We start from the raw sequence: 9166 nt of genomic DNA on the forward strand, positions 1-9166 counted from the left end.
GGGGGGGGAGGGGGGGCCAGCCACCTCTCCTAGTCCTAATAGGACTAGGGGAGGGGGGAGGCGCGCAGCCCACCTTGGGCTGCCCCTTTCTCCTTTCCACTAAAGCCCACTAAGGCCCACATGGTTCCCGGGGGGTTCCGGTAACCTCCCGGTACTCCGGTAAAATCCCGATTTCACCCGGAACACTTCCGATATCCAAACATAGGCTTCCAATATATCAATCTTTATGTCTCGACCATTTCGAGACTCCTCGTCATGTCCGTGATCACATCCGGGACTCCGAACTAACTTCGGTACATCAAAATGCATAAACTCATAATATAACTGTCATCGTAACCTTAAGCGTGCGGACCCTACGGGTTCGAGAACAATGTAGACATGACCGATACACGTCTCCGGTCAATAACCAATAGCGGGACCTGGATGCCCATATTGGCTCCTACATATTCTACGAAGATCTTTATCGGTCAGACCGCATAACAACATACGTTGTTCCCTTTGTCATCGGTATGTTACTTGCCCGAGATTCGATCGTCGGTATCCAATACCTAGTTCAATCTCGTTACCGGCAAGTCTCTTTACTCGTTCTGTAATACATCATCCCGCAACTAACTCATTAGTTGCAATGCTTGCAAGGCTTATGTGATGTGCATTACCGAGAGGGCCCAGAGATACCTCTTCGACAATCGGAGTGACAAAACCTAATCTCAAAATATGCCAACCCAACATGTACCTTTGGAGACACCTTTAGTACTCCTTTATAATCACCCAGTTACGTTGTGACGTTTGGTAGTACCCAAAGTGTTCCTCCGGTAAACGGGAGTTGCATAATCTCATAGTTACAGGAACATGTATAAGTCATGAAGAAAGCAATAACAACATACTAAACGATCGGGTGCTAAGCTAATGGAATGGGTCATGTCAATCAGATCATTCAACTAATGATGTGACCTCGTTAATCAAATAACAACTCATTGTTCATGGTTAGAAAACATAACCATCTTTGATTAACGAGCTAGTCAAGTAGAGGCATACTAGTGACACTTTGTTTGTCTATGTATTCACACATGTATTATGTTTCCGATTAATACAATTCTAGCATGAATAATAAACATTTATCATGATTATAAGGAAATAAATAATAACTTTATTATTGCCTCTACGGCATATTTCCTTCAGTCTCCCACTTGCACTAGAGTCAATAATCTAGATTACACTGTAATGATTCTAACACCCATGGAGCCTTGGTGCTGATCATGTTTTGCTCGTGGAAGAGGCTTAGTCAATGGGTCTGCAACATTCAGATCCGTATGTATCTTGCAAATCTCTATGTCTCCCACCTGGACTAGATCCCGGATGGAATTGAAGCGTCTCTTGATGTGTTTGGTTCTCTTGTGAAATCTGGATTCCTTTGCCAAGGCAATTGCACCAGTATTGTCACAAAAGATTTTCATTGGACCCGATGCACTAGGTATGACACCTAGATCAGATATGAACTCCTTCATCCAGACTCCTTCGTTCGCTGCTTCCGAAGCAGCTATGTACTCCGCTTCACATGTAGATCCCGCTATGACGCTTTGTTTAGAACTGCACCAACTGACAGCTCCACCGTTTAATGTAAACACGTATCCGGTCTGCGATTTAGAATTGTCCGGATCAGTGTCAAAGCTTACATCAATGTAACCTTTTACGATGAGCTCTTTGTCACCTCCATATACGAGAAACATATCCTTAGTCCTTTTCAGGTATTTCAGGATGTTCTTGACCGCTGTCCAGTGATCCACTCCTGGATTACTTTGGTACCTCCCTGCTAAACTTATAGCAAGGCACACATCAGGTCTGGTACACAGCATTGCATACATGATAGAGCCTATGGCTGAAGCATAGGGAACATCTTTCATTTTCTCTCTATCTTTTGCAGTGGTCGGGCATTGAGTCTGACTCAACTTTACACCTTGTAACACAGGCAAGAACCCTTTCTTTGCTTGATCCATTTTGAACTTCTTCAAAATCTTGTCAAGGTATGTGCTTTGTGAAAGTCCAATTAAGCATCTTGATCTATCTCTATAGATTTTTATGCCTAATATGTCAGCAGCTTCACCGAGGTCTTTCAATGAAAAACTCTTATTCAAGTATCCCTTTATGCTATCCAGAAATTCTATATCATTTCCAATCAGTAATATGTCATCCACATATAATATCAGAAATGCTACAGAGCTCCCACTCACTTTCTTGTAAATACAGGCTTCTCCGAAAGTCTGTATAAAACCAAATGCTTTGATCACACTATCAAAGCGTTTATTCAACTCCGAGAGGCTTGCACCAGTCCATAAATGGAACGCTGGAGTTTGCACACTTTATTAGCTCCCTTTGGATCGACAAAACCTTCCGGTTGTATCATATACAACTCTTCTTCCAGAAATCCATTCAGGAATGCAGTTTTGACATCCATCTGCCAAATTTCATAATCATAAAATGCGGCTATTGCTAACATGATTCGGACAGACTTAAGCATCGCTACGGGTGAGAAGGTCACATCGTAGTCAACCCCTTGAACTTGTCGAAAACCTTTTGCGACAAGTCGAGCTTTGTAGACAGTAACATTACCATCAACGTCAGTCTTCTTCTTGAAGATCCATTTATTCTCAATTGCTTGCCGATCATCGGGCAAGTCAACCAAAGTCCATACTTTGTTCTCATACATGGATCCCATCTCAGATTTCATGGCTTCAAGCCACTTTGCGGAATCTGGGCTCACCATCGCTTCTTCATAGTTTGTAGGTTCATCATGATCTAGTAGCATGACTTCCAGAACAGGATTACCGTACCACTCTGGCGCGGATCTCGCTCTGGTCGATCTACGAGGTTCAGTAGAATCTTGACCTAAAGTTTCATGATCAACATCATTAGCTTCCTCACTAATTGGTATAGATGTCGTAGAAACAGTTTTCTGTGATGTACTATTTTCCAATAAGGGAGCAGGTACAGTTACCTCGTCAAGTTCTACTTTCCTCCCACTCACTTCTTTCGAGAGAAACTCCTTCTCTAGAAAGGATCCATTCTTAGCAACGAAAGTCTTGCCTTCGGATCTGTGATAGAAGGTGTATCCAATAGTTTCCTTTGGATATCCTATGAAGACACATTTCTCCAATTTGGGTTCGAGCTTATCAGGTTGAAGCTTTTTCACATAAGCATCGCAGCCCCAAACTTTTAGAAACGACAACTTTGGTTTCTTGCCAAACCACAGTTCATGAGGCGTCGTCTCAACGGATTTTGATGGTGCCCTATTTAACGTGAATGCGGCCGTCTCTAGAGCGTATCCCCAAAACAATAGCGGTAAATCAGTAAGAGACATCATAGATCGCACCATATCTAGTAAAGTACGATTACGACGTTCGGACACACCATTACGCTGTGGTGTTCCGGGTGGCGTGAGTTGCGAAACTATTCCACAATTTTTCAAATGTACACCAAACTCGTAACTCAAATATTCTCCTCCACGATCAGATCGTAGAAACTTTATTTTCTTGTTACGATGATTTTCAACTTCACTCTGAAATTCCTTGAACTTTTCAAATGTTTCAGACTTGTGTTTCATTAAGTAGATATATCCATATCTGCTTAAGTCATCTGTGAAGGTGAGAAAATAACGATATCCGCCAAGAGCCTCAATATTCATCGGACCACATACATCTGTATGTATGATTTCCAACAAATCTGTTGCTCTCTCCATAGTACCGGAGAACGGTGTTTTGGTCATCTTGCCCATGAGGCACGGTTCGCAAGTACCAAGTGATTCATAATCAAGTGGTTCCAAAAGTCCATCAGAAAGGAGTTTCTTCATGCGCTTTACACCGATATGACCTAAACGGTAGTGCCACAAATAAGTTGCACTTTCATTATCAACTCTGCATCTTTTGGCTTCAACATTATGAATATGTCTATCACTAATGTCGAGATTCATCAAAAATAGACCACTCTTCAAAGGTGCATGACCATAAAAGATATTACTCATATAAATAGAACAACCATTCTTCTCTGATTTAAATGAATAACCGTCTCGCATCAAACAAGATCCAGATATAATGTTCATGCTTAACGCTGGCACCAAATAACAATTATTTAGGTCTAATATTAATCCCGAAGGTAGATGTAGAGGTAGCGTGCCGACTGCGATCACATCGACTTTGGAACCGTTTCCCACATGCATCGTCACCTCGTCCTTTGCTAGTGCCCGCTTATTTCGTAGTCCCTGTTTCGAGTTGCAAATATTAGCAACAGAACCAGTATCAAATACCCAGGTGCTACTGCGAGCTCTAGTAAGGTACACATCAATAACATGTATATCACATATACCTTTGTTCACCTTGCCATCCTTCTTATCCGCCAAATACTTGGGGCAGTTCCGCTTCCAGTGACCAGTCTGCTTGCAGTAGAAGCACTCAGTTTCAGGCTTAGGTCCAGACTTGGGTTTCTTCTCCTGAGCAGCAACTTGCTTGCCATTCTTCTTGAAGTTCCCCTTCTTCTTCCCTTTGCCCTTTTTCTTGAAACTAGTGGTCTTGTTAACCATCAACACTTGATGCTCCTTCTTGATTTCTACCTCCGCAGCTTTCAGCATCGCGAAGAGCTCGGGAATAGTCTCGTTCATCCCTTGCATATTATAGTTCATCACGAAGCTCTTGTAGCTTGGTGGCAGTGATTGGAGAATTCTGTCAATGACGCAATCATCTGGAAGATTAACTCCCATCTGAATCAAGTGATTATTATACCCAGACATTTTGAGTATATGCTCACCGACAGAACTGTTCTCCTCCATCTTGCAGCTATAGAACTTATTGGAGACTTCATATCTCTCAATCCGGGCATTTGCTTGAAATATTAACTTCAACTCCTGGAACATCTCATATGCTCCATGACGTTCAAAACGTCGTTCAAGTCCCAATTCTAAGCCGTAAAGCATGGCACACTGAACTATCGAGTAGTCATCAGCTTTGCTCTGCCAGACGTTCATAACATCTGGTGTTGCTCCAGCAGCAGGCCTGGCACCCAGCGGTGCTTCCAGGATGTAATTCTTCTGAGCAGCAATGAGGATAATCCTCAAATTACGGACCCAGTCCGTGTAATTGCTACCATCATCTTTCAACTTTGCTTTCTCAAGGAACGCATTAAAATTCAACGGAACAACAGCACGAGCCATCTATCTACAATCAACATAAACAAGCAAGATACTATCAGGTACTAAGTTCATGATAAGTTTAAGTTCAATTAATCAAATTACTTAAGAACTCCCACTTAGATAGACATCCCTCTAATCCTCTAAGTGATCACGTGATCCAAATCAACTAAACCATAACCGATCATCACGTGAGATGGAGTAGTTTTCAATGGTGAACATCGTTATGTTGATCATATCTACTATATGATTCACGTTCGACCTTTCGGTCTCCGTGTTCCGAGGCCATATCTGCATATGCTAGGCTCATCAAGTTTAACCTAAGTATTCTGCATGTGCAAAACTGGCTTGCACCCGTTGTAGATGGACGTAGAGCTTATCACACCCGATCATCACGTGGTGTCTGGGCACGATGAACTTTGGCAACTGTGCATACTCAGGGAGAACACTTCTTGATAATTTAGTGAGAGATCATCTTATAATGCTACCGTCAATCAAAGCAAGATAAGATGCATAAAAGGATAAACATCACATGCAATCAATATAAGTGATATGATATGGCCATCATCATCTTGTGCTTGTGATCTCCATCTTCGAAGCACCGTCATGATCACCATCGTCACCGGCGCGACACCTTGATCTCCATCGCAGCATCGTTGTCGTCTCGCCAATCTTATACTTCCACGACTATCACTACCGCTTAGTAATAAAGTAAAGCATTACATCGTGATTTCATTGCATACAATAAAACGACAACCATAAGGCTCCTGCCAGTTGCCGATAACTCGGTTACAAAACATGATCATCTCATACAATAAAATTCAGCATCATGTCTTGACCATATCACATCACAACATGCCCTGCAAAAACAAGTTAGACGTCCTCTACTTTGTTGTTGCAAGTTTTACGTGGCTGCTACGGGCTTAAGCAAGAACCAATCTCACCTACGCATCAAAACCACAACGATAGTTTGTCAAATAGACTCCATTTTAACCTTCGCAAGGACCGGGTGTAGCCATACTTGGTTCAACTAAAGTTGGAGAGACAGTCGCCCGCAAGCCACCTATGTGCAAAGCACGTCGGGGGAACCGGTCTCGCGTAAGCGTACGCGTAATGTTGGTCCGGGTCATCTCGTCCAACAATGCCACCAAACCAAAGTATGACATGCTGGTAGGCAGTATGACTTATATCGCCCACAACTCACTTGTGTTCTACTCGTGCATATAACATCAACATAAATAACCTAGGCTCGGATGCCACTGATGGGTTTCGTAGTAATTTCAAAAAAAATTCCTACGCACACGCAAGATCATGTGATGCATAGCAACGAGAGGGGAGAGTGCTGTCTATGTACCCACGCAGACCGACTGCGGAAGCGTTGACACAACGTAGAGGAAGTAGTCGTACGTCTTCACGATCCAACCGATCAAGCACCGAAACTACGGCACCTTCGAGTTCGAGCACACGTTCAGCTCGATGACGATCCCCGGACTCCGATCCAGCAAAGTGTCGGGGAAGAGTTCCGTCAGCACGACGGCGTGGTGACGATCTTGATGTACTACGGCAGCAGGGCTTCGCCTAAACTCCGCTACAGTATTATCGAGGACTATGGTGGCTGGGGGCACCGCACACGGCTAAGGAATAGATCACGTGGATCAACTTGTGTGTTCTAGGGTGCCTCTACCTCAGTATATAAAGGACCAAAGGGGGGAGGCTGGCCGGCCACAAGGGGCGCGCCAGGAGAGTCCTACTCCCTCCGGGAGTAGGATTCCCCCCCCCCCAATCCTAGTTGGAATAGGATTCCTCGGGGGGGAAAGAGAGAGAGGGGGCCGGCCACCTCTCCTAGTCCTAATAGGACTAGGGGAGGGGGGAGGCGCGCAGCCCACCTTGGGCTGCCCCTTTCTCCTTTCCACTAAAGCCCACTAAGGCCCATATGGTTCCCGGGGGGTTCCGGTAACCTCCCGGTACTCCGATAAAATCCCGATTTCACCCGGAACACTTCCGATATCCAACATAGGCTTCCAATATATCAATCTTTATGTCTCGACCATTTCGAGACTCCTCGTCATGTCCGTGATCACATCCGGGACTCCGAACTAACTTCAGTACATCAAAATGCATAAACTCATAATATAATTGTCATCGTAACCTTAAGCGTGCGGACCCTATGGGTTCGAGAACAATGTAGACATGACCGAGACACATCTCCGGTCAATAACCAATAGCGGGACCTGGATGCCCATATTGGCTCCTACATATTCTACGAAGATCTTTATCGGTCAGACCGCATAACAACATACGTTGTTCCCTTTGTCATCGGTATGTTACTTGCCCGAGATTCGATCGTCAGTATCCAATACCTAGTTCAATCTCGTTACCGGCAAGTCTCTTTACTCGTTCTGTAATACATCATCCCGCAACTAACTCATTAGTTGCAATGCTTGCAAGGCTTATGTGATGTGCATTACCGAGAGGGCCCAGAGATACCTCTCCGACAATCGGAGTGACAAAACCTAATCTTGAAATATGCCAACCCAACATGTACCTTTGGAGACACCTGTAGTACTCCTTTATAATCACCCAGTTACGTTGTGATGTTTGGTAGTACCCAAAGTGTTCCTCTGGTAAACGGGAGTTGCATAATCTCATAGTTACAGGAACATGTATAAGTCATGAAGAAAGCAATAGCAACATACTAAACGATCGGGTGCTAAGCTAATGGAATGGGTCATGTCAATCAGATCATTCAACTAATGATGTGACCTCGTTAATCAAATAACAACTCATTGTTCATGGTTAGAAAACATAACCATCTTTGATTAACGAGCTAGTCAAGTAGAGGCATACTAGTGACACTTTGTTTGTCTATGTATTCACACATGTATTATGTTTCCGATTAATACAATTCTAGCATGAATAATAAACATTTATCATGATTATAAGGAAATAAATAATAACTTTATTATTGCCTCTAGGGCATATTTCCTTCAGAACCATGCCATCCAAATCTAGTATCGTTTGTTGTAAAATAGTACAATATTCCTTTTTTAAAAACATCACAAATATTATAGTGGTCTATATGTGGTTAATTAAGGACACCCATTTTGTAGAGCCGCGAGTTTACTATACATGCTATGAATTTCTTATTGTGTCATTTCTTTTACCTTTAATTGAACACGGGACACAACAAAGAACATGACCTTATCAACCCTGTTGAGATACCTTCATTGATGTTTTATAGCCAATCCCATATTTTCTTGACGGTCTTCATAGGGCCGATGCAACCATACTGCCCTTTGATGAGGCAATCACATATTAGGTCCTTAGCTTAAGCATCAAGTTGTCTATTTCGTTTGTCGTCCTGAGTGACGTTGGATGGTCCAAGAATCACTTAACCTTCTACAATCACTCTCCAGAGTTCTTCACCGACATCATTAAGGTGCATTCACATTTTATTCTTCCAATACAGGTAGTTTGTGCCATCAAGATTGGGCGCTTGGCGGGAGTCCTGAAATTTTCTTTAGTCGGCATAACTATAAAGTAAATCACACAGAATAAAGGATCATCTTGCTCTGCTACCAATTATAAGAATGATTAATCGACTAGAGGAAGTGAATGAGAGATTTTAAGAAATTATTCAAAGAAACCAGTTCTTCAAAGAACAACGTGTTAAACTGAACAGAATATAACAGATTAAACTAAATAGTGCATGCAATCAGAGTCATCAGAACGGTAGATGGCATGCAAGTGATGAAATTGAATGTGTAAACTATCTTAACAAAGAACAAATACAATTCATCACGACAACATTGAATAAGCCAAGCATAAGAAAATGAAGTGGATCCTCAAAGTATTCAATGAAAGTCTTCATAGAGAGAGGGGCGATCAAATTCTTTAGAACATGCAAATTATTTTAAGTAAACATAACCGAAGAATATGGGACCAGGGGCTCAGTGAAGACATTCAATTTTTTTGCACCAGTTCAAGTTGTTG

The sequence above is a fragment of the Triticum dicoccoides genome, chromosome 2A (assembly GCF_002162155.2).
Source record: "Triticum dicoccoides isolate Atlit2015 ecotype Zavitan chromosome 2A, WEW_v2.0, whole genome shotgun sequence".
Classification (NCBI taxonomy): Eukaryota; Viridiplantae; Streptophyta; class Magnoliopsida; order Poales; family Poaceae; genus Triticum; species Triticum dicoccoides.